The sequence below is a fragment of the Notamacropus eugenii genome, chromosome 2 (genome assembly GCF_028372415.1).
Source record: "Notamacropus eugenii isolate mMacEug1 chromosome 2, mMacEug1.pri_v2, whole genome shotgun sequence".
Classification (NCBI taxonomy): domain Eukaryota; kingdom Metazoa; phylum Chordata; class Mammalia; order Diprotodontia; family Macropodidae; genus Notamacropus; species Notamacropus eugenii.
Window position 1 is genome coordinate 435,098,215 of NC_092873.1, and position 26,839 is coordinate 435,125,053.

Here is a 26,839-nt window from a genome sequence, read left to right on the forward strand (position 1 = left end):
TCGCTCAAGAATAGCAGCCCATGTTTATGAAGAAGAGATATTGGAGGTTGGTGAGTATGCACAGTGAGGGGGCACCGTGGGATAGAAAATTCAAAGGAGGAGGTAGTCCAAAATCATTTCTGTTCTGGCCCCAGAAGCCCTACCATTGTGGGATTTGGGGTGCTGTGGGTTGGCCTTCCTCAGTTGGTTTGGTTGAGTCAGCATTTCCCAGAGCCAGGATGTGGCTCCCTCTGGATCCTCCTCAGGGCTAGGCACAGAGTAAGTGTCCAATGATTCTTTTTGATGGATATGCCAGTCTTTGCTAGAGGCCCAGGTGATGCCAAGTGACTTACAATATGAAAGCTGCTGCAGAGAATCTGAGGAAGGAAATAAGGACCATTGATGTTGATATACACATGGGTACATTCTGCTCACAGAGTCAGATTCTATACAGGTCTTATTTATTCCCAAACACAGGCAAGACCCATATGCATCTGGAAGAACTCTCTAGATCACCAGACAGCTAGATGGCACAGTGAAAAGAGTGCTAGACTTGGAGCTACACATGCCTGGGTTTGAATTCTGCCTCAGACAGGCTTTCTGCCCCTGGACATGTTACTTAACCTTTCCCAGCCTCAGTTCCCTCATCTGTAAAATGGGGATAATAATAGCACTTACCTTCCAGGGTTGTTTTGAGGATCAAATGAGATAACACAGTTAAACTGCTTTGCGGACCTGAAAGCACTGTATATAAGGCTAATTATTATTATTAAGTGAAGACACACACATATATTAAGTTAATGGAGCACAGTGCTGTGCAATGAGATGAAAACTTTAAATAACACCTTTATTAAACTTTAAATAACACTTAATATATAATAATAACACTTTTAATAACTAAAAACACCTTAAACTCTATTTTAAACAATAATAAATAACACTTTTAATAAATACTTAAATAACACTTTATAAAACTTTAAATAACTCTTCTCTGAAGAAGGTCATATTGTCATTTAGATGATGAGACTCATATTCAAATAACTATAATACACAATATTAATTAATCAGTGCAGTAGAGAATTAACTCAAAAAATGCAATATGATGTCCAAGGGGAAGGGTGTTACCAAGTAGAGGACTCAAGGAGGAATTGGCATTTGAGTTAGATTTTAAAAACTGGGTTAAATAGGTGAAGATGGAAAAGGAGAGTCCTTGCGCAGAGGTGCAGTCTAGGCACCAAAGTGCAGCTGAGGAAGAGTATGGCCAACTTAACTTACCTCACTGGGGGAGCTATTTCCTCTGCTGCTGCTCTGCCAGGACTCTTCTCATGTGGTTAGCAAATTCCCAACCTGTTTTAATCTTAATTCCGGTGAAACTGAATTCTCAACTGTCAAAAAGTAAAACTTCCCCTTCCACTGTGTGTTCTCTCATTCCTTTCCATTTTTAACTGGACTCCTCTAGTATCCTACCCCAGTTTAGTCTCTTCCTGCCATGTGCCCTCTGGAATTCCTATTTCATAATTAACCAATTTCTCTTCATTTTAGACTCTTCATCTTGTATTCCCTTCTATCTTCTGTCTCGTGAAGAAACATGGCTCTGGCCAGATGAAAGTGCATCCCTGGCCACCCTTTCCAGTACTGGCTGTACCTTATCTCACACTCCCTGACACACCGGTCCTTAAGGAAGATTTCAAATATTCCTGCTCACCATTGCCATTTCCAGATTCTTTTTCTCTATCATCACTCAACAACCTCTACTCCTCTGAGGTTCACTCTATTCAAATTTGTCACCCAATCCAGATCTCTATGACTGTCATCTGTTGTGCTCCACATAATTTTCTTTCTTTCCTCAAAAAATTCATTATTGAACTTATATTTCTTCCTGCCCTTATACATCTTGATGTCCCTTCAAATACTATAATCTCCCAGTTCCTCAGGACACTCGATTCCTGTGTCTACTCTTTGATCCTCACTCATCTACAATCTTGGCCACCGCAAATTGTTCCCCTTTCATAATCAAGAACTCTGAAAATCTTTTATCTCATGATTATTCCATCTCTGCCTTACTCTTCCCACTGTCCATTATCTACCTAATTCCTCTGTCCTTTATATTCACCTAAGTCATAATCCTGTTCTTACTTTTACTTTTTTCTTTCCAACCTTGACTCTTAAATTAACCTTCTTTTCTCTCCTCAAGCCTCCTATTTGATCCCCTTACTTAGTCCTCATTCTGATGACCTTGCCTCTTATTTATTGTGAATATGGAAGCTAATTCCCCTGAATGCCTTCTTTTTTTCTCTCTGTCTTAGAATTTCTTTTCACTGTTCCCATCTCCTCCTTTTGTTTCCTCTAATGAAAAGGTGGCCCTTGTGCTTGTCAAAGTCAACCCCTCTACAAATATCCTTGATCTCTTTCCCACTCAGTTCTCCAGCCCATTGCTCCTCAACCATCACCTTTTGCTAATCTCCAACCTCCCCTATCTACTGGCTCCTTCACTCTCCTTCCTACAAACATGACCAAGTGTCCCCCATTTTGAAAAAATCCTCACTAGACCATACCATTTCCTCATGTTATTGCCCTATATATCTTCTCCCTTTTTCAATCCAGCTCAGAAAATGTTGTCTGTACTCATTACGTCCACTTCCTGTCTCACTCACTCTTCAGTCCTTGGCAGTCTGACTGCTAACTTCATCATTCACCTATAATTGTCCTTTCCCAAGTAACCAATGATCTGTTAACTCCATAATCTGATGGCCTTTTTTCAATCTTCATCCTTCTTTATGTATCTGTAACATTTGACACATTGACTGTCCCCCTAGATACTCTCTCCTCTAGGTTTTCATGATTCTGCTCTGCTGTGGTTCACCACCAACCAATCTGACCTCTCTTCAATAGCCTTTGCTGACTCATCATTCATGATGTCATACCTCCTTGTAGGGTGCCCCAAGCTTCTATCCTGCATGCTCTTCTCTCTCTCCATTTTCCCTCTTGGTGACCTCACCAGTCCAGAATGCTCTCAGTGAATCCAGTCCTTGTTTTTCTCCTGAGCTTCAGGATGGCATCTGCAGTTGTCTATTGCACATTTCAAACTGGATGTCCCATATGTATCTCAAATATAAAATGTTCAAAGCAGACCTAAAATCTATCCCTCTTCCAAAATCTCCTATTTCTTTTGCAAGGACAACCATCCTTCCAGTCACCAAAGTTAACAGTTTTGGTGTAATCCTTATTCTCACTTATCCTAGGTATCTAATCATTTGCTGAATTTAATCATTTCTTCTTGAACAAGACCTCTCACGTACATCCTCCTCCCTCCCTCACACAGCCACTGTGGATGCTCATTAATTCTTTCCTATAGTACTGTGTCTGCCTCCTAATTGGTCTTCCCATTTCAAGTCGGCAATCCATTCTCCATATAGTTGCCAAAGTGATATCCCTAAAGCTCAGATCTGACCATGTTTCTCCATGCCACTCAATAAACTCCACTATTACCCTATTACCTGAGGATCAAATATACCTTTCTCCACTTAATATCAAAAACCCTTCATGATCTGGCTTCAACCTGCCTTTCCAGCCTTCTCATAAGTCTCTGTTGCATAAACCATAGTCCAGACAAACTGGCTTTCTTACTATTATTCATACATACCACTCCATTTCCACTGTCCAGCTTTTGCATTAGCTGTTCCCCATGCCTGGAATGTACTCCTTCCTTATTATTACCTCCTAGAAGTCCAGGCTTTTCAAAATTCAACTCAAATACCATCTTCCTTATGAAGTCTTTCCTGATTACTCCCCCAGCTGTTGGTACCTTCTCTGAAAATTTTTTGTTCAGTGGTTTCAGTGGTGTCTGACTCTTCATGATCCCATTTGGGTTTTCTTGGCAAAGATACTGGAGTGGTTTGCTATTTCCTTCTCCAACTCATTTTCCAGATGAGGAAACTGAGGCAAACAGGATTAAGTGATTTGCCCTCCCCTTTTATCTGTTTTGTATATATCTATATATGTACATGTCTCTTCTGAATAGATTGTAAGTTTCTTGAGGATAAGTACTATTTCCTTCTTTGTCTCTGTATCCTCTAAGCCTTGCATATTACCTAGCACATTTGAGTCCTTACTAAATATTTGTTAATGGATTGTTGAGCAGGAGCTTGTGTAATTGGGCAGGAGAAAGACATGAAGTGCAGCCATACATCGCAATGTGATTTTAGGGACAGTTACCCATTTTGGCAGAAGCATTGACTGTGTTGAGGGAAATTATATGAGAAAAGCCCAGAAAGGTGAGCAGGGTAGTGTCACGTTGAATGGAGCCTTGGATGCCAGGCATTGGAGCTTGAACCTTATTCAGCATAAAATAGTGAGCCACTGAAAAATTTTGAGCAAAAGCCTGACCAGATCTGTGTGTAAGGAAGATTATTTTAGCAGTTATCTGAGGAACAGCTTGGAAGGGGGAGAAAATAAAGGTAGGAATTAAATTCAAATATTAATTTAGTTGAAAAATATTTTTTGCCTTTTTAAATAAAATTTTTGTATCTTTTTCTTTTGTATCACCTACATTTCCAAATGTTTCCCTCTTCCCAATCCTCCCAGAGAGCCATCTTTAATAACAAAGAATAAAAAAGACCCCAAAAATGGCAAAACTAATGAACATTCTGAGAGAATCTGACATATGTAGTGTTACACATTTAGAGCAGCCTGCCCCCCACTTTTGCAAAAAAGTCACATCTCGTCTTTGTAGTCAAACTCGATCATTATAATTTGACTGCCTCAATGAACATTTATCATAAAGACAACCTGTAAAAAGTTCAGCAATCATTCTCTACTAGTGCAGCTGGTGGTGGTAGAAAAATGGGAGCAAGAATGAGTGTGAGGGATGTTGCTGGATTAGAATTTGATAGGACCTGGCAACCAGGAGGGTGTGAGACTTTCAGCAAAGGGAGGAAGCTAAAATCTCAAGGCTTTGGACATGGGAAACTGGGTAAGTGGCAGTACCATGGACAGTAACAACAATAATCATGATAATAACATTTATAATGTGCTTTGCAATTTGCAAAGTCCTGAACAGTGTTGTCATGTCATCCTCACAACCACCCCAGTAGGTAGGTGAAATTATTATCCTAGTTTACAGATGAGGAAGCTGAGACAGACCAAGGTTAAGTGACTTCCAAGGTCACACAGCTAGTAAATGTCTGACACCCGATTTGGTTTCAGGTCTTCCTGACTCCAGGTCCAGCATTCTATTTGGCACACCACCTAGTAAATTCAAGAAGGGGGAGCAGCTATAGGGGGACAAGTAACAAGCTTGGCTTTGGATATTCTGATTTTGAGGTGCCTGAGAGAAGACCAAATAGACATGTCTAGACAGGTCTAGCACTTAATAGTCCTTGAGGGCCAACGTGACCAACATGATCCTCCACCCTTGCCTTCCTCCTTCCATTCTCCCACACAATTCCTTCATTGCGCTAGGCTGGTATGCTTCCTATCACGTGCTTTTGCTCATTCCTTGCCTGGGACGCCAGGTTCCCCTTTCTCTTCACTTAACTATCAAGTCTTTGCTTTTCTTTAAGACCCAAATGACCCTCTTCAAAAATGGACGAACAACAACACCTGAATCAGCTCCTGCCTCTTTCTTCTAAGAGGCATTCTGAGAGTCCCCAACCCAGTGATCACTATTCCTGTAGCCCTTATTAAACATACCACTTCTACTATGGAATTAACATGAACTGCCTTCCATGCATGGTTACCTTTCTATGTGCATGTGCTGAACTAATTCTAAACTCTTTGAGTGTATTTGTACTTCTCTATCTCCCCAATAGCCAGCAATGGGCCTTATAATTCAATTCAGTTCAACAAGAATTCATTATGCATTTCCTATATACAGAACCACTATGCTAGAGATTCAAGGACTTGCCCTCAAGGAGTTTACATCCATCTGAGGAAATCACATGAAAGAATCTAAGTAAAAGAAAATTATTTGAGGACATTAGAGAGCACTAACAACTAAGGAGATGAAGGGCTTCCTATAGGAAGATCATCTGTCCTGAACCTTCAGTTGACTTCAACAAGCATTTATTAAACACCTACTGTGTGCCAGGAACTTTGCTAGGGACTGGAGATACACACAAAAGTGAAATAGACTCTGACTTCAGTTTATAGGAGTAGAAACTTTAGGGGGAAATAAAATGAGTTCCATTTTGGCTAATTTCAATTTGAGATGCCTATAGGACTTCTAGATAAAGATGTTCAATAGTTCAGTGGGGATGAAGAACTGGAGCTTAGGGAAAAGGTGAGGGGTAGATTTGTAGCTTAAGAATTATATGCACAGAGATAATAGAACCCATGGGAGCTGAAGAGATCAGCTAGATGAGAGTGCATGGAGAGAAGAGCCTTGGGTGCTACCTATGGTTAAGGGCAGAACATGACTGTGAAAGAGGGAGAAATAGGCTAATGGCTCAAGGGAATGACATGGTCATGTTCTTTAAGGATAAAAAGAGATTATGGATGTGTTTATAGGTAGCAGGGAGTTAATCAGTAGATAAAAAGAGAATTAAAATAAGGAATAAACAATGATCAAAAGGGCAAACTCTTTGAGGAGATGAGAAATGATAGAAACCAGGGAGCAGGTAGTTGAATTGACCTAGTTAAGGCCAACCCAACCCTTTCCTGAAGGAAAGAGGAGAGAACACAAGATTTTGTTGAAGGATTTGAGGCATAGATTCTGAGGCAAAGAAGCTCCCAATGATTAGTCACTGTTTACTTGGTAAAGTACAGGTGAAACCCTCTGCTGAGGAGAGAGAAGGGATTTCATAGGAGGCTTAGGGAGAGACAGAAGGTTTGGAACATCTGTGATGATTGTGATAGGAAGGCAATCAGGGAAGGCTAAAATGATTGCCCTCCAATAGTGACAGTCCAGTTGAGAAAACATTTGAGGTAGACCCAATTGTCATAACATGACTTTTTCCACAAGTGTCCAGAGTCAGGCAAGCATGAACAAGGAAGACCAGTGATAGAGGTGGAAGGCACAAGAAGCCTTAGACAGCAAGGGACAGTGTATAATTGAACTGGTTAACCACAGTCTAGACTGTGAAGGGAGAAAGGTAAGGGAGAAAGGATGAAGATAGACTGGGAAAGCAAGGAGTAAAATAATTAGGGTCTGTAGAGGACAAAGAATAGGTTTAAGGGAGTAGGGTAGAAGGAAGAGGATAGGAGATTGTAATCAGAGGAATTTCAGGGTTCTTGATCATGAAGGTAGACTCCTTAGGATTGATGGTGAAAGCATGGATAGGACTATCACTAGGGGTGACTACCATAGATTGAAGGTGCAGGAATGGGAGTTGAAGAGGTGAATGAATTAGGATGCCAGGTTTTTGACAGACCTTCAACATTATATTGAAGACCCCAAGTATGAGGGCAGAGTTGGACTACAGAGGAAGACTGTGAGCCATTTAGTTACCAAACTTATTGAGAAGGGAAAGCAATTGACCTTGAGGACGGATGTAGATATCTATAACAATCTGGATAGTTTGAGATAGATAAATAAAAGTGACAATGAGGAACAAAGAGTATGTTTACATCTCTTCCCAGTCTAATGTTGTATATGGTAGGGTGTAGGGAGTGTGGGTCCCATGGTGATAGAAATGGAAGTTTCAGTGATTTTCCTCTCAAATATTGAGGGAGGAGACATTAGTTTGGGCATCTGGATTAGTAAATACCTGGTGATGGACCCTCAGGGACCTGACTAAACTAAACATTTATTTGGTATTGGTGTCTATAATTGACCTCAGAGCCAGGAAGACTTGAGTCCCATCTCTGACATATACTAGTCATGTGACCCTGGGCAGGTCACTTATTGTTCTCAGTGTAAGTCTAGGCAACTCTCTAAAATTATAGGTTGCAGAAAAGGTGCTGACCTACATTGATGAAGAGAGTTTCCCTATCTGGGAGTTCTCTACACCAATAAAATCACAGGTCCAGTCTTTGTCCTTCAATATTAATAATATTAGTAGTAGTAATGATAACTCACATTTACATAGCATTTAAAGTTCTACACAGCACTTTTTTATTTATTAACTTTTTTGTTTATCATGTTTACCAGCATGGCAGTCACCCTTACATCCATATTGGCTTGTAATCATACGTCCTAATCGAAAACAGGAATATTCCCACATCCAAAATATCTCTCCTAATGTCTGTGTCCCCAGTTTTGTCTAGAGAATTGGGAAGCACCGAGGAGAGAGTCCAAATAATGGTTCCCTTCCAATCACAGAATCTCACTTGGCTCTCAACATTTTTAGTGGGAAAACTTCCAATAGCTCTACTAAGTATTCTCCACAGTAAAGCCTCCTGAGACCCAGAGGTACTAGGAATGCAAAGACTGAAAACGATAGAGAAGCAATATGGTATCATGCTGGAACTTGAAGTTAGAAAGATCTGGGTTTAAGTCCTGCTTCAGACATTTGCTGATTATGTGACCCTGGGCCAGTCACTTAACCCTTCTGCCTCAGACAAAAGTTGGAAATACAGTAGAAGTGAATATGTCCTTCAAAGCCCAGCTCATATGCTGCGTCCTCCATGATGCCTCTTTTCCCTTGTCAAAGTGACCACACACCACCACCCCCATACCTCTTCTATACTTAGATGAAAATTTGTGCTGTAGTTATTGTTCTATGCATTGGATTGTCACAATGTAGAGCTGGAAAGGACTTTGGAGACCATCAAGCAAGTCCCACCCCCTCAATTTCAAGTGAAGAAGCAGAGGCCAGACAAGTTAATTGACTTGCTGAGGGTTGCGTAACTAGTAATTATCTGAGGCAGGATTTGAACCTAAGTGTTCTTGATTCCAAAGCCACTGCCTGTAATACTTCACCATGTTCCCCACTGGATTGTAAGCCCCTCATGGTCAGGAACTAAGTCTTGTTTTATCTTTGTATCTTTAACATCTGCATGTAGAAAGAATTTAATGAACCTTTGAACTGAATTCAATATGATAACATGTCCCGACTGCAGTCTTCTTATCCAAAATGCCCAAAGCAATTGATTCTAAATTGATATATGCTTATTTGAATACCATTTACATTTCATTTGCATGGTTTATTTTATCAAAATATATAACAGAAGCCTTTCCAGATCTTCTCCCTTTCCTTCCAAACTCCATCCCAGACTGTGTTGGTCCAATCATGAAAGACAAGGGGCAGATCCATTACCTCTGGGTGGTGGGGAAGGAAGGGATGTCTCAGGAGGATTCATTAAGGGGGATTGGTAGGGGTGTTGGAGGTTCTTCCACTAAAGGTGTTGAGAGCCAAGTGAGATTAATTGACTGGAAAGGGAGCATTCTTTGGACTCTCTCCTAGCACTGTCCAAAGTATGAGAAAATGCAGATACCCACAGAGAAGATTAACCAGGGTCCCAGCCTTGAACCTCTGGATGGCCAATTAGATTAATCAAACAATTATGAGGCACCTACTATGTTCACCATACTAGGTACTAGGAATCCAAAGATCAAAAACAATATGGAAGCGATATGGTATCATATTGGGACTTGTAGTTAGGAAGGTCTGGATTCAAATCCTACCTCAGACACTTATTAGTTGTGTGGCTGTAAGCTGAGGGTGGGGAACCTGTGGCCTCAAGGCCATATGTGGCCCCGAGGTCCTCAAGTGCAGTCCTTTGATAGAATCCAAACTTCACAAAACAAATCCCCTTTATAAAAGGATTTTTTCTGTAAAACTTGGACTCAGTCAAAAGGCTGCACCCAAGGACCTAGAAGGCCACATATGGCCTCGAGGCCACAGATTCCCCACCCTGGCCAAATCACTTAACCTCTGTCTGCTTCAGTTTCTTCATCTGTAGAATGAAGATGCTAGATTTGATGGACCCTAAGTTCCCTGATCTCATGATAATGTGGTCTGTGTTCACCAGAGGAAGCTGTGAGGAATGTACAAATAACTGATACAAGGTAAAATGTGATAAGAACAATGGAAAAATTTATACACAAGGTACTATAAAGAAGATGTGGAAAGGGAGGATAGGAGAAGACTTCCCAGAGGAAGGGAGCACATGGGCGGGGAGCTGGAACATGAGAAGAATTCCAGGAGATAGTACTGAGAAGGAAGCCAGCCAAGGTACGTGGTGCATAGGCAAAAAGCAGGAATGACTAGTATTCCAGTGTGGCTGGACTCCATGCAGAGGCATTATGGGAAACAAGACTGGAAAGGTAACTCCAAGTCTCTAGGACAGTCAGATGAGGGGTCTGTTAATTTATCCTCTAGGTAATAGGGAGCCACTGAAGAGTGATTAGACCTAGAAGGATTATTTTCCTATCTGTGTGAAGGACAAAAGAGAGAAGCTAGAAACAAACTTCGAGAGAGTCCAGATAAAAGGGGATGAAGACTGGAATTGGGCTGGTGGAAGGGGAGAGGGGAGAATGGATATGGAAATAGTGTAGAGGTAAAATAATATTAATATTAGCAATATTAATAACAATAGCTAACTGATATGTATGTATATGTATCATATGTATGTTTATGTGCCATGTGTGTGTTTGTGTGTATTACCTCATTTGATCCTTAAAACAACCTATGAGTTAAGTGCCATTATTATCCCCATTTTACAAATGAAAAATATCAAGATCAATAAAGGTTAATTGACTTGCCCTAAATCACACTTGGCTAGCAGATGTCCAAAGTCTATCTTCCTAACTTTAAATACACTAATCTGTCTTCTGTGACCTCCGGCTGATTGAATGGGGGGAAGAGGGGCATGTTAGAGACAGGACTGGCTTAAAGAGGGGACCTGTGATTTCATTGATAAGAGAAAGAAAATCAAAAGTGACTGGTGAGGCTGCCAGTGATGACACCAGTGGGGACGGGAGGGGGCCCTGGATAGAACTCCCAGAAGGCATTTGTTCACCTGCCTCCTGTCCTGAGGAAACCTGCCCTGGGTGGAGTTTTAAGTCAGTTAATCAGGAAGCTCCCATTGTTTACAGTCTAGCTGGGAAAGGAATAAGTCATTGCATGTAAATATCTGAAAAACAGGCTACAGCGTGATAAAGCCCATGAGAGAGAGATGAGAGACTTAGTTGGGAAAATCAGGGAAGGTCATAGCCCCTGAGGTGGGCCTTGAAGGATGTAAAGATTTCACAGGATCAAAGGCTCAGAGCTGAGGACCTGAGATGTCAGCTAGTCCAACCTTGTCATTTTACAGGTGGAGAAGCTGAGGCCTAGAAAAGTCAAGGGATCTACCCAAACTCACCCAGGTAGCAAGGGGCACTGACTGAATTTGAACTGGGCTTCCCCAATTCCAAAGCCAGGACTCCTTCCCTTTCAACAGATATTCATATGGCATAGACCAAGGGTGGCGAGTCTGTAGCCCCGAGGCCACAAGTGTCCCTGTAGGTCCTCAAGTGCAGCTCTTTGTGTGCTTGAATTCAGTCAGAGGGCCATCCTTGAGGCCCTAGAAGGCTACATGTGTCCTCAAGGCCTCAGGTTTCCCAGCCCTGTCACCCCTGGCATAGTCCCTTCTAGGCTCATCAGAGACAGCATGCAGAAAGGCAGAGTGGGGGGAAGGCAGGACAAGCTGGAAGAAATAGACCAGCAGTTCCTAGGCTGGAGTATGCCTTGCGTCCCCCTCCCCCAAAGAGAAGCATATCAAAGGAATGTGAGAATTATTTTGATGTAGTATTTTTTGTTGATTTATAGTCTTTGCCTAAATTGATTTAGATAGCTTGGTGCTTCCATGAGCGCTTAAAAGGGAATCCAGTTAATCTCTTTATTTTATTTATTTGTGCATATGCATGGTAATTTCTAGAATTTATTTCTTTCCTATTGAATAGGAAAGGTAATGAAGCCAAGTTGGGGGTGGGGGGCACCAGAAAAGGTTGGATACCTTTGCATTAGACAGTGTATCTCCAGGCAGACAGCCCACCTTGAGAACCTCATGAATCACCCTGCTTTCAAGAGCCCTGCAGTAGGGAGGTGTATCATAGCCCACTTGGGCAGGGGTGCCAAGGAGCCAGTCAGAGAGTCCTTCATGACTCGTTCCCAAAGCCACTGTTGAGTCTAGTGCTTATGCTAGAGACAGGTCGAATAGGGTGTGACTCGGGACATCTGCTTTCCGTCTGGGAGGAGAAGCCAAGAACTCTAGGAAATGGAAAAGAGGAGGAAAAGGCCTAGACCTCGGTCTGTGGTAACTTAGGGAACTCTCTCTGGCCATGTAGATCAGGATCTTCAGAAGTTAAAGTCTCAGGAAGGTGCCTAGAGCACTGAGGCATTGGAGGATTCACCCCAAACCACACAGGCAGTTCGCGTCAGGGGCACACCTTGAACCCATGTCTTCTGGTTCCAAGGCCACCGCTATAACCACACAACCTCTGCTTGCTTACCCAAAGAGCTCTCCTTTGCTCTGTTCTTGCTGTCTCTCCCCAGTCTAGTCCCTCCCTCCATTCAGCTACCAGGGTAATTTTTCTAAAGTGTAGATCTGACCTTGTCACTCCCCTGCCCAGGGACCTCCAGTGGCTCCCTATTACCTTCAGATCAAATATAAAGCCTCTTTGAGGTATTTAAAGTTCTTTATAATCTGGCTTCTTCCTAAATGTCCAGTCATCCTATACTTTACTCCCCTCCACGCACACTAAAATTTGCAATATCTCAAATATGATGCTCCAATTCCTACCACCTGGCCTTTGCACTGGTCTTTCCCCTAACATGGACATATTCTGTCACCTCACCTTGGTTTTCCTCCTAGCTTCTTCTAAGGCTCAGCTCAAAGCCCACCTTCTGAGTCTGAGAGAGGTTCCTCCATGTCCTCCCCACCTTCAGCTGCCATTACTTTCTTCCCCTTTTGGATTTATTTACATCTTGTACATATGCATGTGTGTGTATGCACAATATAATAGATTATTTACATTGTGTGTGTCTATATAGCTCAGTGGATAGAATGCCTAGCCTGGAGTCAGAAAGACCTGAGTTCAAATCCGGTCCCAGATACTTGCTGTGTGGCTGGGCACCTTGGTTCCTTTCCCCACTCTGAAATGAGGGTTATTGACATCCCCTTGCACCCAGAGCTGTTTTGAAGGTCAAATAAGATCATGTGTGTAGAGCACCCAGGAAATTCCAAAGCTCTGTATAAATGAGACTTATTCGTTATCTCAGTTGAATTATGTACCTACCCTCTCTCTTAGCTTCTGTTTTCCTGAGGTCCATTTGCCCAGCTCAGCCTCTGGGCCGATTTTAAGTTGCTTCTACAAATCATTTCTCTTACCTCCTTTGTTTCATTCTGTGTCTTTGATTCATCCCCTCTGCCTAGCAAACAGTAGGCACTTACTGAACGTTTGTTCTTTGGTTTATTGATTCCTCCAAACCAGTTGTGTGTCCTTAGACCACTCTCCAGGTCTGCTTCCTCCTCCTATAAAATGGTGGGTTGGGTCTCTGATTTGCTATGACTGTACCTGTTTCCCACCTCAGAGGCAGCACATGGGAGAGGCTAACAGGTCTCTGAACTGGATTTCACTAGAGTCATGGAAGGCTGGATCCAAAAAATGTATATAATTTGTTTGTGTTTTCAAAAGCATCCTGCCTCATTCCCTCTAGCCTGTAGTGAAGACCACAGCCAGACCGGCCGCACCCTCAGCCCAGTCCTGCTTGCTCTCATTCCCTCTTTAAATCAGCAGGTACCCAATGAGTGGCACTGGACGCATCCAGCCTTCTGCTCCCAGTGGAGTCATTAGCCTCTTATCTCTAATTCTGACTCTGCTGGGGAGCCGCTCTGGCAACCTCTGGAGCAGCAGGAGGTACCCACAATCCTGACTAGAAGCCCTAGCTGGGAGGCAAGGACTGGAGGTGAGATCAGGCAGAGCGAGTGATCCTTAATTAGAGAGATGCTGGATTTCTCTGTGCTGATGAGAAGCTCTGATGCTCACCTGGCTGCTGATGTTTTAACCCCTAGCACCACTGGCTCAAATCTCTATTCCAAAGTCGTGATGACCTGAGTGGTTTGTTTGGTGCGAGGACCTGCTGCTGGCATTCACCTGCATGAATTGGCATCACCTCCCTGATGTCATGGTCCTCTTTGAGAAGGAAGGACAAACCACCAATCTCTCCCTGCTCCGTGCTGGAGTCTTCTACCTTTTCTTTCCTCTCCTGCACCTGGTCGGGATGGCACTGTCCACCATGTCTGTATAGCTACTCGTTAAGACTTCAGGAGTTCCTCCCCATCTCTGCTACCTATACACTCTACTCCTTCCTGAAAAGTCAGGTAGTGCCTCTGACATTGCTATGAACATGGACAATGGTCTTAACCATTGACACTAACCGTTAAGTGGCAACGGTCACTTAATCTCCCAATGCCCTAAGCAACTCTCTAGGACTATACATTACCCAGGAAAGCCTAACCTGCCTTGTTAGAAGAGGAGGCTCCTCAGGAGAGCTCCCTCCACCAATGAAATCATAAGTCCCATCAAAAAATATTATGTATTAAAGGGAAGTGAATAAATATTTATTAAGTACCTACTACGTGCCATGTACTTTTTACAAATATCTCATTTAATCTTCACAGCAACTCTGGGATGTAGCTGCTGTTATTATCTCCATTTTACAGGAGAGGAAACTGAGGCAAACAGAGGTTAAATGACTGGCCCAGGATCACACTACTAGTAACTATCTGAAGCTGGATTGGAAGTCCCTACATCATCTAGCTGCCTCTAATATAAAATAGTTATACTAGATGGTAGGTGATGATTTCTCCGGACTCTACTGGACTTTTTTCTAGACACAGGATAGACTTGATCTCTTCTGAGAAAGTGTGGGCCTGTCCCAGAGTTCCTTCTTCCCAACTGTTTCTTCGCTCAGTGCCCTGACCCCCCTGAAGAACAGCATTCTGCACCACTCTGGGACCACCCTGTGCTTCCCAGACACTTGCCACCACCCTTTGCTTCTCTGTCTCTCGATTCCACAAGATTTCAAGATTAAGGGTTCTTTTTCCCCAGGGCTTATCCATAGGGCACATTCAGAAATAATGAAAAGGAATGCAAAAAGATTTCACTGTGAAAAACCCTCCCACCGATAGAGCTGACCACCCTTAAACGTGCAGATCTAAAAGAGGTATGGCTGAAGGTACTCCTCCACATATACCTCCTAGCTGGGCCCATTTGTACACAGACACACACACACACACACACACACACACACACACACACACACACACACACACACACACACACACACACACACACACCAGCCTCAGCCAATCAAAAAGTCCCTAACTTAGGACATACTTTGATTCTCTGCTCATGAATTCACATATGGACAGTTACCAACTATATCCTCCTCTTTGCCACCCAGAGGGGTCAGGGGGCACACCACCCAAATGGATGTCAGTAACTAAACTCAGAAAGTTCAAAGACATCCCTTTCTGAATATTTCTTGTGGGCAGCAGTGAATATCATCTCTGGTTTCCAGTCCCTATGTGCTATTTCCTCCCTGCGTAACCTTGACTTTCAGTTTCCTGATTTTAATGTTGATAGAACTAAGTGGGCTGTAAGCCCCTTCAGGCTCTGAATTCTGTGATCTTTGTGGATTGCTCATGAGTCCGGGCTCAGGCTGTACTAAAGAGCCCAATTTAAGTCACAGAAAAGCAAAAGAGAAGAGAATCACGGCTGACAAGCTTATATACACTGTACCGCATTGGGAGGTATCAAACCTGACAAAAAGATTTGCCACCACCAGCCTGCTCATTTGGGCCTGGCTCTTGCCTCTGGACTGAAGTCGAAGATAATCTGGTAACAGGCAAGCATCACCCCAATCTGACCCCAAAGAGCAGAAGCAGCACCTGTAGGGACAGTGGAACTGAAGGGATCCGCGTCTGTATTTATGTATGTGTATGTGTATGTGTATGTGCAAGGGTGTAATCATGATAGCTAGTACATTGTTACTTCTATATTGTATATAATATTTATATTATAATATATAATATAATATGTATACATCATACAATGTAATATATACATGTAAATTGTATATCATATATTATTTCTTATATTTATATAGTTACATATATATGTATACACACACACACACACACACACACACACACACACACACACAGGGTAGCTAGGTGGCACAGTGGATAGAGTGCCCAGATGGAGTCAGGAGACTCATCTTCCTGAGTTCAAATCTGTCCCCGATACTTAACTGTGTGACCTTGGGCAAGTCCCTTAACCCTGTTTGCCTCAGTTTCCTCATCTGTAAAACGAACTGAAGAAGGAAATAGCAAACCACTTCAATATCCCCACCAAGAAAACCCCAAAGGGGGTCAAGAAGAGTCAGACACGGAAAAACAACTGAACAACACTATTATATAATTACACATTATATTTTAAGTAGTGTTAGACAATTATATAAATAATCATTTAAGATTCGCAAAATGGCCTACAGATATTATTATGTCTTATCCTTATGGCGGCTCTGGGAGTTAGGCGTTGTTATTATCTCCATTTTACGAATAAAGAAAGTGAGTCTGAGGAAGGTCAAGTGACTTGTCCAGAGTCACATAGCTAAGTATCTGAGGCAGGATTTGAACTCGGGTTCTGACTAAGTCCAGCACTCTAGCCAGCGCACCACCTAGCTGCCAGTAGATAATAATGATGGAAAAGAGAGAAAGGAAGATGGGGGAAAAAGGAGTCAGAAAGAGAAAGAAAAAGAAAGAATTGAAAAGACAATGAAAAGCAACATGAATATAAAGTAAGGAAATGAAAGAGGTGAGAGAAAAAGGAGGACAGGAAAGAACGAAAAGGCACAGGATGAGAGAGAAGACAGAATGGAAAAGAAGCCGATGTAGACGATGAGAGAAGGGAAAGAGATGGAAGTGACCAAAGAGGAGAAAATGAAGTAGGAAGGGCAGAGGTAGAGACAGATGGGGAACACGAGCTAAAGAGGTGGTTTAAAAGGGCTGGCCCATGGAAACACAGGGATGGAGAGAGAGTGAGCTCAAGTGTTATGGTAGAATTTGAATTCCAGTAAAAACTATACAGTGAAAGAAGGCTCCTCGTCAAGTAGCTGGAACCTCTCCATCCTTCCCACCGGGGCTCCAGGAGAAGAGACAGCTCGCTGAGCCAGCAGGAAAGGGACATTGGATGCTATCTGCAGCCAAGCTTTTCAAGTTACTTTACAGACATTCATTTATTCAGGGTGGGGGCTAATAGAGAATATTAACTAGCATTTATATAACTCTTTAAGGTGTGCAAAGCACTTTACAAATTCTGTTTCACTTAATCTTCTCAACCATCTTGGGAGGAAGGTGCCATTATCATGCCCATTTTACAAATGAGGAAACTAAGTCAGAGGGAGGTCAAATGACTTGCCTAGGGTCACACAACTGTAAATATCTGATGTAGGAGTTAAGCCCAGGTCTTCCTGATCCCAGGTCCAGCACCCTATCTGTTACACCACCCAGGAGTCTGTGTCTCCAAATCCAAGCTCTCCTTCAAATTGGAAGTCTTAGACTCAGGCAGACCCATACCACTTCTCTAAACGCCTTTCTAATACTTAAATCAGTAAACACAAAGTTGATTTAATGTCAACCTGAACTAAATAGGATTAAGAAGGTAAGTATGCTGTAAAAATAATCCCATGATGCATTCCAAAGCCAAATATAAATGACTTTTGGATTATCCATTATTTGGGATTATCTGCTCCAATGAGAGTTGACATTTTATTGGCTCAAGAGTTCTTTTCCATTCTGCCCTTTCCCAGGGATGCCAAGGAATATTTATGGGCATCTTGAGTTATGAGTCAGTGTCTGAGCTGGAGAATCTAGAGCAGATGTTGGCATACATGGCCAGACCCTTTTCATTCCTTCCCTTTCCTTCTCCTTCCTCTCCCTCACATCAAAAAGTGCCCATAAGAGAAGTTCTCCCTGTATGACAAAAATGATAGTATTGACCTGGGTACACCTTCCTAAAGATACATATTGCAGCTGACCCTTCCTGCCCCATCAGTTCCACTCTCATATGGATGTCATAATAAATTGACCACAGAAGGAGGGAAAGGGAGGGGAGACAGCCAATGCACTGCCCTCCCCCTTTAGATCTCTTGACTTTGGGGAGATGCCAGTGGAACACACAGCTCATCCTCCTCTCCAGCTAGATAACCATCCCAACTCTTTTTTTCTTTCCATTCATTCATTTCTCTGATGATGTCCTTTAGGTCACTCATATATAACACTTTAAAACATGCTTTCTTCCCATTAAACCTTTTCAGGATATAATAATATAACATAATATTATATAATGCAAGTATTGTTATATAATATAGTACAGACATAATATATAATTAGTATCTATAATAATATATAATGCAGTGTATATATAACAATATATAATACAAGTTTTTTATCCCCATTTTCTAGATAAGGAAACTGAGGCTTAGCAAATTTAAGTAACTTACCCTGGGTCACCCAGATCGTAAGTTGGGAGGGCAGGACATGAATGCAGGTCATAAGGGTTAACAGTAAGGTATGCTGGTGACAGTATTTTTGCCACAAATAGGGTTAAGGTTGCCCTCCCCTGGGACCTCTTACTGCCTATTATCAGGGTCTGAATCAACTTTGATGGAGCAATTGTTGATGTTGCAAGCCTGATTTCAACCAGGGAACTGGTTTCCATAGTGACAGAGATACTTCAAAGGGCAAAAGGCAAGGAGTGACTTGAATGATGACAGCGATGGAGAGGGTGGAACGAGAGAGAGAGGGAGAGACAGAGGGGAAAAGAGAGAAAGCATTAGAGGAGGAAAGAGATATTGGAGGGAGGAAGGAGACGGACCAGAAATAGAAAAATGGACAGAGACCAGAGAGGAAAGGATGGGGGAAAGAGATACAGAAAGAAAAACAGATAAAGAAAGACTGAGAGGGAAAGAGATTTAGAAAAAAGGAGAGATAGTGGGGGAATATAGAGGAAGAGACGGGTAGAGAGAAGAGATTAAAAAAGGGAACAAGAAGGGAAAGAAATGTAGAAAAAGAGAAAGAAAAACAGAAATAAAGGGACAGAAAAAACACAGAGAGGGAAAGAGTTCTTGAGGAAGAAGAAAATGTACAGCAAAGGGAGAAGAGGAACGGAGAGAGGAGGGGGAAGAAATGGAAGGGATAAAAAGCAGAGGGGGGAAAGATACAGAAAAAAGCAGAGCAGACAGAGAGAAAGGGGCAGAGGTGGGGTAGCAAAGAGCTATTTAAAAAGGAAGAGGAGTGGAATGGGAAAGAAATACACAACTTTTTTCTTCCTCAGTATTTCTTTTGATCTTAATCACATTCTAACATATGTAAATATTTGCATTTATGACATCTCCCTGTTACTAGATAGTAAATTATTTGAGGTCAAAGACTGTAATTAATTTTTATGTCTCTCAAAGCACAGCTGTAGTATTTTGCATATAGTAAATGGATAATAAATGCATTCATTGAATTAAGGGAATTAGTAGTAGAGACAGAGAGAGTACAGAGAAAGGAGCAAAGGAAGAGAAATGGGAGAAAAGACAAAAAAAACAGAAGAAATTCTGAGATAATGGAATGAAAAGATAGAAAATTAATATCTATTTAGCACCCACTTTGTACATACCATTGTGCCAGGCCCTATTGTATTATTTAGTAAATTTTCAGTCCTTTCTGACTTGTGGTGACCCCCCCCCCTTGGGGTTTTCTTGGCAGAGATACCAGAGTCACTTGCCATTTCTTCTCCAGCTCATTTTACAAATACGGAAACTGAGGGAAACAGGGTGAAGTGACTTGCCCAGGGAACTGAGAAAGATACAAAGTTTAGGTGAGATGTGGGCCATGAGAAACTTACAGACTAGGAATGGGATATCAAATCCATAAATTAGAATTATATAAATTAATATTTAATAAGTGCAAAAGAGTGGCAGAAAGTTGTGAGTTTGCTGGAGATGCAAAGAAACAGAAAAAAAAAACTTCCCAAGAAGCTAGAGAAAAGTTATCACCCTAAAATAACAGAATCTCAGAGTTGGAAGAGACCTCAGAGGACAACATGTAGTCCAGCCTCTCCAGAAGGTGGGTATCCAGCCTGCCCTGGAAGACCTTCTAGTGAGAGCGAACCCCCTACGTAAGCCACAGTTAGACTATCTGGAGGCTTTTCCTTACCTCGAACTCAATGAGTTTCTTAGCAACTTCTGCCCTTTGCTCCTAGCTCTGTCCTGCAGAGTCCAGAAGAATAAACCTCATCCCTCTTCCACATTTATTTATATATTTAAGTTTTGCAAATATTATCTCATTTGGTCGGTCCCCACAACAACCCTGGAAGATAGGGGCTACTATTCCGTAAATAATATAGTTATATAATATGCAATCATTCCTGTTTATGAGGAAGCTGAGAGAAAAGAATTGAGTGATGTACTGAGGGTCACACAGTAATGATAAGGAATAGTAATAATGGCTAGCATTTACATAGCGCTTACTGTGTGCCAGGCCTGTGCTAAGTGCTTTATAAATGTTATCTCATTTTATCCTCACAATAATCTTGGGGAGGGGGGGTAGGTAATAAATAATAATAATATGTCATAAATAATATATGACATTAATAATAATATGTGACAAATAACATATGACATAATTATTACTATGTGTGAGGAAACTGAAGCAGAAAAAGGTGAAGTGATGTGCTTAGGGTCAGCAGATAATAATGATAATCATTAATAATAGCTAGCATTTATATAGCACCTACAGTATACCAGGCACCGTGCCAAGCACTTTATAAATGTTAAATTCATTTTATCCTGGGAGGGAGGTGCTGTGATTATCATCATTTATACATGAGGCAACTAAGGCAAACAAAGGTTAAAATGACTTGCCCAAGGTCACACAGCTAATGTTGGAGGTCAGATTTGGATTCAGGGCATCCTGACTCTAGGCCCAGAGCTCTATCCACTGCCTCAAAGGTGGCACTACTCAGAAAGGAGTGTCGTACTCCAGATGTCTTCTGACCACAGATCCAGGGAGGATCTCTTCTTCTTTCTTCTGAATATCATGCCTGTCCTAATGCAGTCCCAAATTCAGTTGGCTTTGCTGGCTGTCGTATCACACTGTCGAAATGGGCATCATAACGCCACCTGCCTTCAGGGTTGTTGTGAGGATCAAATGAGATACTTGTGAAGCGCTTGGTACAGTGTTGGGCACATAGTAGGTCCCATGTGAATGTTAGTTGTTATTATTATTAAATATGATAATGTATCTAGAGTGCTTTGCAAAACTTAAAAGTATTCTACAAACCTGAGCTGCTTTTAACTCAAACTGAGCTTCCTAGTAGAGAGGGAAAGGGATGAAAGAGGAAGCATTTGAGTCGGGCTTTCAAAAATAGAAACTCAGTGGGAAAGGAGGTGAGGAGGTACATAAGGCGGTGTAATCAAAAAGCCAAAAGGAGAGAAATCCTATACCATGAGCAGAGGGATGAGAAGGATCCAGTTGGGCTGGAACATTATGGACGTGAAGGGCGGTAGGGTGAGATAAAGCTGGCAAGGTCAGATCTGGGAGGGCCTTGAATGCCAGACTGAGGAATTTGAACTTTAGTTGGAAGACAATGTGTGATTTTGCATAGAGGAGTGAGCAGCATGATGAGTTCTGTGCATCCAGAAGATTAGTTTGGCAGCTTTACGGAGGATGGAGGGAGATCCAGAAACAGAGCAGAAGATGGGAAGGAAGAAAGATATCCACACCACAAATGAGCACCATAAAGTGAATGAGAGCTGGAGTGGGGGCCGGAGTGATAAAGATTTTACAACCATTTGCTTGGGCTTCCCAGTGACTGGTGAGCATTGCTCAGCGCCACCCATAAAAGCTTTATCGCACCTAGCACCAGAGCCAGCAGCCTCTGGCCATAGCTGATAAGCCCTGAGAGTTTCTCAAGTGAGTAGGGAAATGCTTCTCACCCACATTACAGCCCACCAGCTCTGATACTCAGACTTGGACTCTCAAAAATATGTGACTCTTTCCTATGCAGCTTCTGTCCAAGGTGTGTATGAGGATATCCATTCTATTATTCTGTACTCTTCAGGACTTATAGGTCAATGAAAAAATGGTGATCAGAGTTAGGGAAAGACATACCAACCTCAGGTTGTCAGGGTTGCTTCCAGCCCATGGTACTGTCCAACCCAATAGGAAATACCAGTCATTGTTGAGTCAAACTGTAATATGGATGGATGACCCAAAAGAGAAGGCAGTCCAGAAGTCAAAGGAAACCCTAGTGTATCTTTTCTATAGAGCTTGTCAAGACTGACTTTCCCATCTTATTCAAAGGTAAATGGAGACTCAGAAAAAGAAGTGATTTATCCAAGAGTACATAGCGAGTTATTGACAGAACCAGAATTAGGATAGAAGTTATCGGTAGTATTATATTTTGGAGACTTCAATTTTAAGAGGACATCAACAAACCAGAATGTAATCAAAAAAGATGGGACCAGGATAGTATGGGGTCAGTCCATCAGTCAGAAAATATTTATGAAGTACTTACTGTATGCCAGGAACTGTGCTAATAACTGGAGATACAAAGAAAGGTAAAAACATAGTGTGGAAACCATGAAATTTTTTCAGTCAATTAACAGTTATATATTAAGCACCTGCCACATCTTGGAGAAGCGGCAACTAAGGGAGAAAGATAGAATCATAAAAATTTAGAGCTGGAAAGAATTTTAAAGATTAAGAATCAGAAATGGGAGTAACAAACCTCTTCAAGTATATAAAGGTCTGCCATGTGTAAAGAGAAAGCAGCTTTCTGCCATGTTGTTCCACAGTGATGAACTAAGACAGATGAGTGGAAATTATGGGGCTCAGTATGTCATAAGCCTGTGATTTTTACCTGAGTGGGAATTCCCATCAGGAGGCAAGAAGATCACAACCTGCCTATAACTTAGTCGTAGAAATTTTCCCTGAGACTCAGAGAGATCACGTAGCTTAAGCGTCAAAGGTCTATTTGATTCCATGTCTAGCACTCAATTCACTGTTCTAGGCTGCCTTAATATAAAGAAACATTTTTCTTTTAATTAGGATTGTCCAACAATGAAACAAAAAATAGAGAGCTTCTCATCACTGGAAGTATTCAAGGAGATGTTGGACATCTATAAATCAGGGATGGTATAGAGAGGATTTACGCATTGGGATTGGGCTCCATGCTATTCCTTACAATTCTGAATTTCTACTTTCTCTATCACATTTAGTTAAAAGGAAGCATTCCCCTTATTTCCTGCTTTGAATAACTAAAGGAAAGTGGAAAGAAGAGCCAAAGGGATTCCAGGAGAGATGGGGAAGAAAGCAAGGTCCTAGTTGTCTTGATCTGTCTTTTTGCAGTTTCCTCTCGGGGATGCTCACTGCCTGGGGGCTCATGGCTGTGTTCCAAAAATGTGGTTTTATAACCTAGGGAAATCAGATGATGCTAAGAGACAAAGACAAAGAGTATGGAAATCCCTTTATCTACCAAAAATCCTTAGCAATTAATTATCATTACCATAAGAATGGGTCAGATTTATAGTCAGCTAAAGAGGATAGAGTGAAAGGACTCTTCCCCCCTCTCTCTTCCCTTCCCCCTTTTATCCTCCACTCACTGATAGCCAGGCTATGTTCTCTTGATAAAAGAACTCTTAAGGTTTAGATTCTGGCCCATTCTACGGTCTCCATCATCACCCATATGCATATCCAGGACCCTGGCTTTTCTGGGTGCTAAAATATCCCTGTTCCTGTTTTTGGGGGCTGTTTGCATCAGCCTCTTCAGTTTTGCTGGAGAATCCTCCAGGTTTGCCCAGAGGTTCATTAGCAGTTTACCAGAGGTTTGTTGGGGGTGCATTAGGTTCTGCAGGAAGTGTGTTAGCTTGCTGGAGGTTGGGAAGGTTGGGAGTTTGGGATTTTTTTGCCTTTTAGCCAGAAGGGCTGAGAGTGAGTGGAGTGTGGCAGTGTTGCTGCGCTGGCTGAGTCAGTGCAGGCTGACCCAGTGCAGGGCTGGCTTTGGAGGCGGACTAGCCCACAGCTGTAATGCCTCTCATTATCCCCTATGCTCCAGTTTGCACAAAAGAAACTCTTTTGTTCCACCAGCAGCTTTCCCACCATTCCTATCACACTTAACCCCTGTTGAGCTGGTAATGGGTCCAATCTTCTATCTAACTTGAGAAAGGAAAAGTTGATAAACACTCCCAGCATCTGCCTACAACATTGGCCTCTATCCCTACCATCGCCTTTCATTTTCTTTTTCCAGGTGCCTGGAGAACCTTTCCTTTCCAGTACTAGGGAGGAAGGTTTGATGCCTCTCAGAACTGCTTGTGATCCCTGTCCCCAAGGATGGGCTTAGGAATTAGCCCCTTCTGAGACTCAAGCCCCTTCCATGCTTAGCCCACCCTGTTCTACTCTCTAGCCAAAACAGATGGTTAGAAACAATTGAGTAGAGGCACCCAGAGGGAAATATGCATCCCGAGGAGCTGGGCACCAACTCAGCTGGCTCAGCGTTGGGGTTCCCTACAAGCCAGGCTCCCACAATTTTCCATTCAACTCCCTTGATGTTATAGCACTCTGTACCTTTTTGAATGATGTATGTACCTAGTGTTCCAGAAGTTGGCATCTCTCCTGAACTTCCAGGGTGGGAGCCTGGTCTCCTGGGGTCACCGTGGCTCTCCAAGCCAGTATCACATGGCAAACTATTCTTTGTTAAATGCCAAACTCACCTTCTGCCAGCTCTTTTCATCTAGAGAGAAGAATTACTTTCCTACCTAAAGGCTGAGAGAAGAGGCTCCTTCCTCTGGTCTAGGGACTGGACCTTTCCCATCTCCTTAACTCCCTACATCACAGATGTCAAAAGGCATTTTAATAATCAGATGTTTTAAAAAGTGGCCTTTGACCTTTTCTATTCATCCCCTTTCCCCTGCCCTCAACTCTGTGTTACCTTTAGGTGGGGCCAAACCTAATGCTCTCTTGGAAATAGACTGGTCAGTGGGGTACAGGATAGAGCAGGTGAGGGGTCAGGGTAAAGGCAAGGGATGTTGGTGATGGGACGGGAAGTGGGAGAGCTCCCCGACCCTCAAATCTGCCTTTTCTCTCAGTTATTCCTCAGGCTAAGCACCTTATGTTCAACGGGATGGTGAAAAGGCCTGCAAGCAACTGACTCTGTAATCCTACCCTCTCCCCTTTCTCAGTTGTCTCACTAATTAAAGATGTCATGAAAAATTTCCCCTGCTGCGCACTGCTTGGGGAGTTGCCAGTATCCCACAGAGGAGAAAAGCAGATGCCTGGGGGATGGAGTGGCACCAGGCACCAAGACACTTGAGGGGCACCCTGCCACCTGAGGCACACCTGGATGCAGGCAGAGGGCAGCTGAAGCAGAGAAGAGGAGGGAGAACGGCATGGAGACAGTAGAATAAGGCACTGGAGGGAGGGGAAGGAGAAGTTTGCACTGAGGAGAGTGGAAAGGATCCAAATTTAAGGGCAAATAAGAATCCTGGAAACATAGTTGTCAATGAACATGGAAACTAAACTTGGGGTCAGGAGACTTGAGTTCACATTCCAGCTGGCACAGTTCCTATTAGTCACCTATTAGCTGACTCAGACTCTTCTGCATCTTAGTTTCCTCATCTGTAAAATGGGATAAAATAATAATTGCACTGCCTATTTTATAGGGTCCTCAGGAAGAGAATGCTTTGTAAAGCTTAAAATGCAGTAGTGATGTTTATTATTTTTTCACCCATTCCCCTGCCTCTGGTCAGGACTGTACCCCCTCAAGCCAGATAAAAAAACCTTGCAAACACAATACACACAGCCACCCCAGGGTCTGTCACCCCTCCTACCAAGCAAATCCTTCAAATCATACTATAGCTTGTTCCTATTCCTGACCTCGGTGAGAATGGGGCATGCTGGGTGATCCAGCAGAGAACGGAAGGAGGGTGTCCACCTACCTTTCTCTCACTCCTCTTATGGCCCCCAGGTATCATCACATCCTCGGGATCTATGATTGATCAGCTTTATTCTGCCCTCTCTTGGGAGGTACTGCATGAGGAGGCCCCAGGTGCCACCTGCAGTGTGGGTCCCTGTTCCTGGCCACTTTGTCTCTGTCTGTCAAGCCCAGCAGCCCATACCAGTCTGGAGTCAACCAAAGATGGTCATGCAGCTGGCTTCTCTACCGGCATCTGAGTTCAGGCCCTGCTAGGCCTAGAGCAGAGAATAAATTGGTGGGCCCCTCCTAGCTTTATTCCTGAGCAGCCACACCTGCCCTAGGGCTAGCCCTGGCCCAGAATCCATGACCCCAAGCTCCATTTTTCCCATCTCTACCTAGAGTACACAGGACCTTTCATATCCTCTGAAGCGCTGACTCGGCGGTACCCAACCTGGGAAGAGAAAGAGTTCAGAGAGAGAAGAAGGAGAAGGAAGTCAGAGGAAGGGAAAGTAGGGAGAGAGGGCAGAAGCTGCCTTTCCTTCTCCAGGTTCAACCAACCCACTTGGGGCTGTCAACAATTAATTTCCCCAATCTTTGAAGCAGATCAGCTTCAGAGGGAAAACAATTAGCCTACTGCAAATTGTAATTGTCATCTCACTTCTGATTTTAATTTGGACTAATGAGGACTAAGTGATTCCATCTCTCTCCTCCCACCTGCCCCTCAGCCCTCACCTGCCCAGGAGTGCTCATCTTTTGCTGCCTGGGGTCGGGCTGGGCCTGACCTTCTTTGGCTTGGAGCTGGTGGGTGGGGCAGGAGAGTTGGCTCACAGCCCCAGGCTGGGCAGGTAGGAGAAGGAGAACTCTAGTACCCGGGGGAGCTGCCCATTTGCAAGGCTTATAAGCAATCAAAGTTTTATTGGATGGAATTGACTGCCAGTTCTATCCTCTGTCACAGCCCGTTACCTCTGC

At 42.8% G+C, this 26,839-nt stretch overlaps 1 protein-coding gene and 1 long non-coding RNA gene across 2 annotated transcripts in view; one reads left to right on the forward strand and one right to left on the reverse strand.

Moving 5' to 3' along the window:
- Positions 1 to 26,165, reverse strand: LOC140529429 (uncharacterized). The gene is made up of 2 exons (XR_011975545.1): positions 25,893 to 26,165; positions 1 to 356 (listed from the first exon to the last, which is right to left on the reverse strand). It is a non-coding gene; the product is annotated as an uncharacterized lncRNA (long non-coding RNA).
- The window catches only part of LRRN2 (leucine rich repeat neuronal 2), a 97,646-nt gene that overhangs the window by 16,951 nt on the left and 53,856 nt on the right, over positions 1 to 26,839 (forward strand). The window lies entirely within an intron of this gene.